This window comes from Bison bison, unplaced genomic scaffold, assembly GCF_000754665.1.
Source record: "Bison bison bison isolate TAMUID 2011002044 unplaced genomic scaffold, Bison_UMD1.0 scf7180017864173, whole genome shotgun sequence".
Classification (NCBI taxonomy): Eukaryota; Metazoa; Chordata; class Mammalia; order Artiodactyla; family Bovidae; genus Bison; species Bison bison.
This window is the reverse complement of record NW_011494745.1, coordinates 379,289-390,036: the sequence shown is the minus strand read 5'-3', so window position 1 is coordinate 390,036 and position 10,748 is coordinate 379,289. Positions and strand designations below refer to the sequence as shown.

Below are 10,748 nucleotides of genomic sequence, written 5' to 3'. Positions count from 1 at the left end.
CGTGTGGTGGGGGGGAAGAGCCACTTTAAATTGTAAATGCCGGCTACTGCCACTGCTGGCTGGGTGGCTTCCCCTGTGGCCCATCAGTAAAGAATCCGCCTGCCAGTGCAGGAGACTTCAGTCCCTGGGTCGGGAAGATCCCCTGGAGGAAGAGCTAGCAACACGCTCCAGTATTCTTGCCTGGGAAATTCCATGGACAGAGGAGCCTGGCGGGGTACAGTCCGTATGATTGCAAAGAGTCAGACACCACTGAAGGACGCAGCCAGCACGCACGTCAGCTCTGGGAACTCCAGGGTCAGACAGAAAGGAGCTTAAATCCTGGTTCCACCACCACAGGCTGCAGGTGTGGGCTCTTTCCTGGGACTCAGCCCCTGAGGTTTCACTTCTGGCGTCTATAACCGGGGTGTGCTGAGGCCTCCTCTGCAGGTCAGTCAGTGAGAGGGGTGACCCCGAGCCCACCCTCTGAGGTGGGCGCGCTCCTGACCTGACCTCCGTGTCAGACGTCCTCTCTGTCCTTCTCTGCAGAGACCACTCCCGCCCAGCCCCCTGCCCTCGGGTCAGGCTGGTCCAGCCAGTGGGAGGTGCCCGCGCGTGGCCAGAGGGTGAAGGGAAGACAGGCAGGGTGCTTTTTGTCTCCCAGCTCCTCTGCGGGGCCTCTAACCAGGCTGGCCTCCCCCCTGAGGCCCAGAGCCCGCAGGGCAGCCTGCCTACCTCTGCAAAGAGTGCCTCCATGCAGTCGCCCCTTTTGAGAGCCCTGACTGTTCCCTCCTGGGACTCCGGCCCTTCCCTTCCCCACTTTACAAGCAGGAAGCTCGGGCCTGGAGAGCTCTGTCTGGGTCAGGAGGGCGCGTGGCCGGAGGGGACCCACCTTCGGTTTCTGCCTGTGCCCGAGGGAAGCACCTGTCTGCTGACAGAGGCCTTGGAAAGGCTGGAAGGGGTTCGGGGAGAAAACAGCCTCTGGGGAGGCTGAGCCAGGCGTGTGTTTCCTGCAGGGGCTCTGCAGCTGGAGGGAGAGGCTGGGGAGACAAAAGGGTCCTCCTGACACTGAGACCCAGAGGGAGAACAAACCCAGGCCTGGGAAGGAGGCTGTGAGAAGGGCAGCCACTTAACCCCAAGGGCAAAGCCTTGGTGGGGGCGTTCCCTGGCTGGCCAGTGGTTAGGACTTGGTGCTTTCACTGCTGGGACCCAGGTTCAATCCCTGGTCAGGGAACTAAGGTCCTGCAAAATGTGCAGTGTGGCCGAAAAGGAAAAAAAAAAAAAAAGATTTGGAGGACAAGGACAAGGAAATATGGCAGCAGCTACCTCATCCTCAAAAGTATGGTAAGTATCAGAACCTCCCTGGTGGTCCTGAGGCTATGAGTCCGCGCTCCCAGTGCAGGGGGTCTGGGGCTCCATTCTTGGACAGGGAACTATATCCTGCCTGCCGCCACTAGACCTGGTGCAGTCAGATAAAGAAATATGTAAAAGAAAATTAGGGTCAGTGTGGTCTGGGTGGAGGTGGTAGAGAGCTTTACAGAGCAAGGCAAAAAGCACCAAACTCAAACCACACCAGCTGTAAGAGAATAGGACGAACAGCAGAAAGGAAATCATCTATGTAAAAATGAAGAGGCCCCAGAACCTAATTCTGCCAGCAGACCTCGCAGGAGAGTTCAGGAAGTTTGCAGAAGAAGGGTCTGGCGTGGGCAGAAGGCTCCAGAAAGTCCTTGCTGTGGCTTTCTCAGGTTGGCCCAAGGCAACGTATGAACCAGCTCCATCTCCCCACCCACATTCACAGAGCAGCAGAAAAATACACATGTCTCTCGAGCTACTCGGGAAATTTCAAGAAGGCAGTGTTGGCCCATTTTGCAGATGGAGAGACAGTTGACAAGGTCGCTTGCCTGAACTGGAATTCCGATGCACGCCTACAACTCCTCAGTCTGTGTTTTCAGCCAGAGCTATCTTGCCTCTGGGCGCTAAGTGGCGGTAATTACTCTTTTGTTCTTGCCTTTCTTTGGGAAGGACAGAGCACCAGATCTGAAAGCCCTTCTGTGCTCTGAGTTCTGTCTCAGGTCACTGGAGCACTCAGGGCCCTTGTCTGAGCGGCAGCTGAGGGCTGGGGATGGGGCGGGCGCGCGGGCGCAGGGCCGGAACCGGGACCGCGCTCCTGAGGTCTGCGTCCCTGGCTCACGGCCGCAGTCGTGGGGAACGCTCTGACATGGGCTCGGAGAACAAGAAGTCGGTATCCTGGGTACCGCCGCTCAGAGCGGGGCTGGCTAAATTTATCTTGGGAAGGAATGTGAAGAGAACAGAGAGAAGAACCAAAGCGGACTTGGTTCCCCTCCAGCACCTGCCTTCCAAGAGGCAATAAGCACGCTCAGATCATTATCTCGCCGCCCACACGCCCTCGGAGGAGGCTTGGCAGGGATGGGTTCTCCTCCCGGGAGGGCGGGAGGAGGAACGGCTTTCGGCTGGGGGGTGACGGGAGGCCCCAGCTGCAGACGTGGGAGCGACCCAGGCGTCCTGACTTCTGCACTCCGTGTGGCTGCAGTTGTGGGGGGAAATCACGGAATCTGGCCCCACCCTGCGGCAGAGACAGGCTCCCTGCGCACCAGGCTAGGGGTTATCTTCTGTCTTGGCATCCGGCTGGACTGGGTTTCCCAGCCCCCTCGCCTTTACCTGGGCCCCCAGGACCAGTTCTTGTCAACAGACAAGTGAAGGGAAGTGATGGCTGTTACCACTGGTCTGGGGTTTGTGAGAGCCGTGTGCCTTCCTTATCCTTCCCAGCCTCATGGCCGGGTGCTTAGGAGCCAGGGGAGAGCTCAGGCCCCAGAGGAGGCTGACCCATGGGTGGCAGGACCCCCAGAGGACTTCACACAGCTCTCCACCCACCCTGACCCACAGGGCACGGGGCCTTGAGCAAGGCATAAGCCTCTGCTGAGCCACTGAGCTGCAGGGCCTATTAAGGCAGCTAGCAGTACTTACCCTGACTACTACAAACTCCTCCCTCATAGCTCAGTCACTGGGAAAGAATCTGCCTGCAGTGCAGGAGACCCGGGTTCAGTTCCTGGCTTGGGAAGGTCCCCTGGAGAAGGAAATGGCAACCCACTCCAGTATTCTTGCCTGGAGAACCCCATGGACAGAGGAGCCTGGTGGGCGACAGTTCACGGGGTCGCAAGAGTAGGTCACGACTTAGCGACTAAACCACCACCATCACGTCACAGCTCAGAAGACTGAGGCTCAGAGGGAAGAAGTATTTGTAGAGCAAAGAATGAGCTAACACTGGGGAGTCATTCAAGGTTACAGAGGGCGAATTCCAAGGACACCACATTGCCAGAAACAAACCCTCTTAGGAAGTCCAGGAGGTTGGCGTGTGGGTTCACGGCTGTCGTTAACCAGCTTTTGGACCCCGGGCAAGTCTCTCAGCCTCTCTGAGCTTTTTGCTTTGGTCGATAAGTGAGACTGAAAAGAGCCGCAGGAAGGGCGGAGACGGGATGGTGCCCAGATGGACATCGTGAGTGCTCAAGGCACGTCTGTTTCCTCATCCTGAGAACGAGGCAAAGAAACCACAGAATCGAGGGGACTTCCCGGTGCGCCAGTGGCTAAGATTTCGTGCCCCCACTGCGGGGGGCCCGGATTCAACCCCTGGTGAGGGAGAACTAGGTCCCACATGCCGAACGAAGAGGTCACATGCCGCACCCTAGGATCCCACGTGCCACAGCTGAGACTCGGAGCGGCTGAATGAGTAAATAACAAATAAAACAAACATTTAAAAAGAGCACTGGTGAGCCATGAGGCGTACAAAGAAGGACCCCAGCCACCTCACCGAAAAAGGAGAAGGGCATGGGATTCCCTGGCGGTCCAGAGGTTCAGACTAGGTGCTTTCATTGCCACGGGCCTGGGGTTTGACTCCTGCTTGGGAATCAGGACCCCACAAGCCATGTGATGTGGCCAACAGATAAAAAAATAAACAGAGAAGTAAACGAAAGGGCTGAGCTACCCCATACCTGCGTGCAGGCCTAGTCACTTCAGTTGTGTCCGATTCTCTGTGACCTTACGGACTGTAGCCCGCCAGGCTCCTCTGTCCATGGGATCCTCCAGACAAGGATACTGGAGTGGGTTGCCATGCCCTCCTCCCGGGGAATCTTCCCCAACCCAGGGATCAAACCTTCGTCTCATGTCTCCTGCATTGCAGGCAGATTCCTTACCACTAGTGCCACCCAGGAAGCCCCACTCCATGGCTGAGCCCTGATTTTCCCCAAGTCCTCTGATTCCTGCCTCTCTGGCTCCGGTCTTCTTGGCTAGGAAATGAAGTCAGTGAGGACGGTATCTGCATTCAACTCCTCGGCCTGGAACGCCAAGCCCCAGGTCTGCCGTCCCAGCCTCACCCCCAGGGGCCCCTCATCGCCTGCACAGCACGCTGCCTGCTTTCTGGACCCCCTGAACACGCTCCGTGGACGCTGACTTCTGTGCCTCTGTCCCTGATGCCCCTTCTCCTCCCGTTCCCCACCGCGCAGACCCCTATTCATCCCGCGGGGCCCAGCTGCACGGCCGGCACTTCTACTCCCCACAGCTCTTCACAGCACCCTGCTCCGCGCCAGCCGTGGTGCTGGGCACCGCTGACGCACGACAAGCTCTGCTCTCAGGTGAGGAAGGGAAACAGGAACGAGCCGCGCAGACCCACACTCAGGGAAAGCTGGACGCACGAGCACACAGCATGGAGGCTGGCGGGTCAAGGAAGGCGCCCTGCGAAAGCGACGGGGATGCTGAGACTTGAAGCGCGGGGGGCTGAGAGGTAAGATGGCCGGAGCTGGGCAGCTTTCCTGGCTGAGGGGTCTGCAGGCCCTCTTGAGGGCAGGATGCTGCGTCCTGAAAAGCTCAGCGACTTGGCAGGTGGAGGACAGAGAGGAAGCAGCCCTGGCTGGTGCACCTCGCCCCGGGAGCCCGCCTGTGTCTCTCTTCCCACTGCCGAGGTCAGGGGCTGCGTGCTTTGGCTCGAAATTGACCACGGTGGTGCATTTACACCACGGAAATCGGCAAGCAGTACAAATCAGTGCTCTGTTCCCCCCGCCCCGCCCAGCGTGCTGGCTTCCCTGGCTTCCACAGGTGGCTCTAGTGGTAAAGAACCCGCCTGCCGATGCAGGAGACCTAAGAGATGCAGGTTTGATCCCTGGGTCGGGACAATCCACTGGAGGAGGGCATGGCAACCCACTCCAGTATTCTTGCCTGGAAGATCCCAGGCACAGAGGAGCCTGGTGGGCTACAGTCCACGCGGTCGCAAAGAGTCCGACACGACAGAAGCAACTTAGCACGCGCACACGCTGGCTTACAAGTGCAGCACTGAAGCTGTAACACCCTTTGGGCTGCCTTTCCTGTCTCTGCTGGGATCCAGGCCTCTGCTCCAGTACCTGCCACCCCAGACTGTAGCCAATAATTAGGACTATCGGGACTTGCCTGGTGGTCCAGTGGGTAAGAAGCCGCTTTGCAATGCAGGGAACGCAGGTCTGATCTCCGGTCAGAGCCACTAAGCCCACATTGCAACTCCTGGGCCCGTACGTCACACCTAGAGAGCCCGTGGGCCGCAATGAAGATCCCGCGTGTGGCGACAAAGACCCACTGTGGCCAGATAACACAGAAATAGTTTCTAAAACACTAACCGGGGACTATTAACTACAAGCCGGATCTCCCCGTCTCTCTTTGCCCAAGGGGCTGCCCAGTTCAGCAAGGAGTCGGAAAAAGCTTGCTAGAGGGGTAAATGGATTTCTGAGATTCCTGACATCTCACAGTGGAGCTTCGCAAGGTTGGCCTCTGAGTTTCCTCCTACCGACTTCTCCCCATTCGTCAGGTGGAGCTAGGACAAGGCAGGAACAAAGGCTTTCTCTCCCCAGCAGAAACATTTAGATCTGACAGCTGGCTGGGTGGGGAAGTAGATGCTATTGGTGGGAACAGTGTAGGAAGTAATGTACGTGCAGCACTTTCTCCCGCTAAGCACCAGGCCTGCGGCTTCCACACCCGTCATTTCATCGAGGCCTCTCACAACAGCAGCTCCATGGAGCAGCTGGTGGCTTAGGGACCCTGGAATGAGACTGTCCTGGGCTGGGATTCTGGCTTTGCCACTTGGATGAGCTACAAAACCTGGGGCTCAGGGCTTGGGTCTCAGTTTCCCCAGATGCACCATGGAAATACAGCAAGGGGACACAGCTGGGATCCAAATGGTGCCTCTGGAATCCACAGCTCCCTGCCCACCCGCTGCCGCTTCCCTGCGAGAAGAGGCTTTGAAGGGAGGGTTGGCTGCAGCCTCGGAGCAGGCCAGCAGCTCGTTCAGCTGGTGCCTGCAAAAACACGGCGGCCGAGGAGGAAAGCACGGTGCGGCTCCGACACGATGATGCCAGGACTATCGGGGGGAGAAGAGACCCCGGACACCTGCCTGTGCTGAGCTGGGAAGCCGGGGGAAGCCTGGGAGAGGGGCACCGACTGGCAGGGGGGGGGCTCGGGGTACAGGGGGCCCCCGGAGCCCAGCTGTTTGAAGGATCACCTGTCTTAACACCCAGCCTCTCTCTCTGCTGTTATGACTGCGCCGTGAGGCAGGAGGGATCTTAGTTCCCTAAGTGGGATTCAACCCACGCCCACTGCACTGGGAGCTCGGAGTCTTAATCACTGGAACTTCAGGGAAGCCCCCCAGCACCCAGTCTCTGCTCTCCGACCTCCACAGGCTGCCTTCCTGCCCCGACTCCTCCCTGGGTTCTAGTGGGGGGCTGGTGGGTGGGAGGCACCGGCGGGGGACCGGCGGGCGGGAAGCAGAAGGTGGGGTGTGAGTTCCACCCGCTGCTGCCGCTTCGCTGGGGTCCCGCCTGGAGCTGGGTCGCTGTGCGGCTGTGGCCCGTTCCAGGCCCCATCCTCTGCACTGACTTGGGGGCCAGGGGTGGGAGCCCTGCGTGTGCTTCACAAACCCCAGCTGAGCTGGGGGCTCAGAGGGGCCTTTCCCGCCAGGCCCCTCGCAGAGACACCTGTTCTGTGGCCAGATAGGATGCCCTCAGCACAGGACTGAATCAGACACTTCTGAGGCCTGACAGTACTGAGAAGCTTGCGTGTGTGTGTGTGTGTGTGTGCACGCACACATGTGCACACGCGTACTTCCTCCTGCCTCTCCAGCAGCAACAATGAGTAAGTTATGAGCGTCAGCTACCGTAATAAATCACTTGTCAGAGGTGCTGCTGCAGGGCAGTGTGGAAGCTTCATTCTCGGGGTGGGGAGGGTATACATCACAGGTCTACAAATAAAGAGCGCATGCTTCAGCGGCCTGAGTCTCCAAAGCCCTTCCCCAGACCCCCACACAGACTGAATCGGGCTTAGAGACAGTCACCTGTATCCAGCCCATTTTACAGAGGGGGACACTGAGGCCCGCAGAGGGAACGAGGGCTTGCCAAGAAATCACACTGAGTTTTTGTGGCAAGGCCCGAACCACCGCCTGGACCTTCCTTCTGCTTGCCCTCTATTTTGCCTTTACTATTCTTGGCTCGCCCCAGCACCAGATCTGTGTGTGTGTGTGTGTGTGTGTAAACATTCTCGTTATTTGAATGCAGGTTTATTGTCTCTACTAGATTAAAGATTCCTTGACTGGGTCTTCCCTGGGCGTCCCATGGTTGGAAGTCGTCCTGCCCACACAGGGAACGTGTGGGCAGACCAGACCAGACCAGATCTCTGGTCTGGGAGGATCACACAACCCACGTGGCAGTAAACCCGTGCTCCACGACCCCTGAGCCCACCTGCCCTGCATCCCGTGAGACCACTGCAGCAAGCAGCCCACTCACCGCAGCAAAGAACCAGTGCAGCCAAGAATAATAAACAGATAAAGTTATCTTAAACCGGGGCTCTGTGACAACCTAGAGGGGCTGGATGGGGAGGGAGGCGGGAGGGGGGTTCAAGAGGGAGGGAACGTATGTATACCTATGGCTGATTCATGCTGATGTTTGGCAGAAACCAACCTAATACTGTAAAGCAATTATCCTTCAATTAAAAATAAATAAAATTTTTAAAAAGTTAAAAAAAAAGTTCCTTGATCCTAGGAACTGGTCCTGCTCTCTCCAGGTCAGCCACAAAGCCCAGCACACGCTGTAACTGCAGGTTAAAAGAAAGCCTCAAAGCCCTCCCCACTTTAGCCTGGACGGGTCTCCTGCCGCTGCCTGAACACCTCCAGTGAGGGGGAGGCCCCATGGGTGGGAGCTGCCCAGCTCACCTTTGGACAGCTCCAGCCCTGAATGGGTTCCCTTGTGGCTCAGATGGGAAAGAATCCGCCTACATTGCGGGAGACCTGGGTTCGATCCCTATGTTGGGAAGATCCCCTGGAGAAGGGAAAGGCTCCCCACTCCAGTGTTCTGACTTGGAGCATTCCATGGACTGTATAGTCCACAGAGTCGCAAAGAGTCGGACATGTCTGAGCAACTTTCGTTCACTTCCCTTCACTTCAACCCTGAGTGGTGCTTTCCCACGCTGAGCTGATATTTGCAGTCACTAAACTGAATGGAGAAGGGTTTTTATCATCATGTACAAATCCCTTGGAAGCTCTCAGACATCTGTTTAGAAATGATCCATCTCCCAAGGAGTGGTGGAAACTCCTTCCCAAAGCAGGGACTCGTAACTGTTACAACAGCAGGAAAAACAGCAACGAACGTGCAGGATCCGGTTGAACCTGCGAGGGAAAACCTGGGCCTGGAATTTGGGTGTCTGAGTGAGGGAGGTGGCATTCTCAGCAAAGCTTCTGCCTGGTGGGAAGTAATTTTGCCAGCCAAAATATACTTTTACAGTTGATTTTTTATACTGACGGGAAAATATCTCCTGGCAGACTCCTTGCATGGGGCTGAGGCAACATCCTTCCAGCAGGCAGGGACTCCTCCCCTGCGAGAAGAGTCCCAGGTTACATCGATTGATTCACGTTCTAGGAACCTAATCAACAGCAAAGGCAGACATTTAAAATATGGTGTATTGGATCTCTTTTTTAAAAAATACTATTATTAATTTATCTTCAACAAGGCAGGGAAAGGTCAATGGACACAGAGCTGGAAAATACACCAGACAGCCAAGTTACTAGCTGTTTGATACTGGGAGTGATCTTTTTTTTTTTTTGGCCTCAGTTTCCTCATCTGTAAAATGGGGGTGACCACACCAGTCCTGCCAGCGTACTTGGGGCCGTGAACATGAGCTCGGGGGTCAGCCTGCCAGAGTTCGGATTCCAGCTCCAGCACTGTTTGCTGTGTAGTCGGGGGGCAGATAGACGCAACCTCTGAGCCTCAGATTTCCAGTTATAAAATCCTCCCTCTTCAGAGTCGACGGGGTAATCCCCAAAGGGCACTTGCCAAGTCCCAGGCTCATGAGTGAGCACCCAGGAGTGCCAGCCAGTAGCCTCTACCCATCCTGTTGGCTGTTGCGCAGGTGGATAGACACGGGAGTGAGAAAGGGCTGGATGAATTCAGGGTCCCTCTAACTGCCTTGCCTCTCACGGTAAGCTAAAGGAAGCAGAGACGAAATCGGAGGACAGAGAATTCCAACCCGTAGCCCGGAGCCGAGAGGACCTGCACGTGTTTCTGCAGAAATGATGGAAATGACTGATTTTATCACACTTTCTACGGCTTTTGGAAGGAGAAAAAATCCAGATTGCAGAAAGCGCGCTCAAAGCCAAGGGTGCCGTTCGATTCTGTCTCTGTCAATCGGCCCGAGAGCTCGCTGAGCTGCAACATGGAGGCGGAATACACGCCAGATTTCCGAGTTTTATGAAAGCTGCGGTGGGGACGTTTCCAACACCAAACGATCGCTAGAAACACCTACGGCACGAGGAACATCTCGTAGCTGAACAAGTGTTTTCTGTCCCAGACTCTGAGAGAGGAAATCCAAAACTGCGTTGCCTTTTAGTATAGCAGAGCTGTCTTGGGAGCTCTCAGGGGAGGAACGAGAAATCCGATTGTGCTAAATGCATGGTTCTGATTCTGTCGTTCCAGCAATCAGGGTAGGGGTGGGTAACTATATCCCTGACAGCTGCTGAGTGGCCGCAGATCAGGCCCCTGGGTTTGAGGACTCATGTCCTCTTTACTGGGCCGTGTAACCTTGGGCAAGTCTCAAAATCTTCCTGAGCCTTCCTTGGGGGTGAGAGGCAGATGATGAGCTCTAAATCCTCTCAAAAAGAGGTCTGAGAGGGCTCTTCCTACTTAACTCTAGGGGCTCCCAATCTGAGGTCCAGGGATAAGCTTTTCAAGGTCTTCAAAGCCCTGGAATTCTATGCTGTACGAATATAAATGCAGAGAAAGAAAGAAAGAAAAAAAAAAGATGGCCAAACTGCCCAGGAGGTTAACTTCCCGTAAAAGGAGCAGAACTGGGGGAGGGGAGGGTGCTTCCCTGGCAGTCCTCTGGCTTGCATTTGCTATTCAGAGAGCGGACTTCACCTTATTCGTAGAAATCGAGGATCCTGTCCAGAAAGAAATCGCCTGCCAAGTTGCTCACACGTGTGAATACGTGCATTTTTCTGGGGCAATCAAGGTTTTCTTACGGGCATGGAAGGCTCAGAGGCCTCCATGAGGTAGGGCAGAGCTGGGACCTCACAGAGGAAAGCTGTCAGGCTTGTGCTGAGTGTCTCTACTGACCTGCTCCTCCCAGCCTGACCCCGCCCCTCCTCCCTGCCTGGCCCCGCCCCACCTCCCTGCCTGGCCCCGCCCCACCTCCCTGCCTGGCCCCGCCCCACCTCCCTGCCTGGCCCCGCCTCTTCTGCTGGCCTGGCCCCGCCC

General features: G+C 56.4%; 1 protein-coding gene across 1 annotated transcript in view; it reads right to left on the bottom strand.

Moving 5' to 3' along the window:
- The window catches only part of P2RX3 (purinergic receptor P2X, ligand-gated ion channel, 3), a 32,829-nt gene that overhangs the window by 4,308 nt on the left and 17,773 nt on the right, over window positions 1-10,748 (bottom strand). The gene's annotated exons all lie outside the window — the stretch shown is intronic.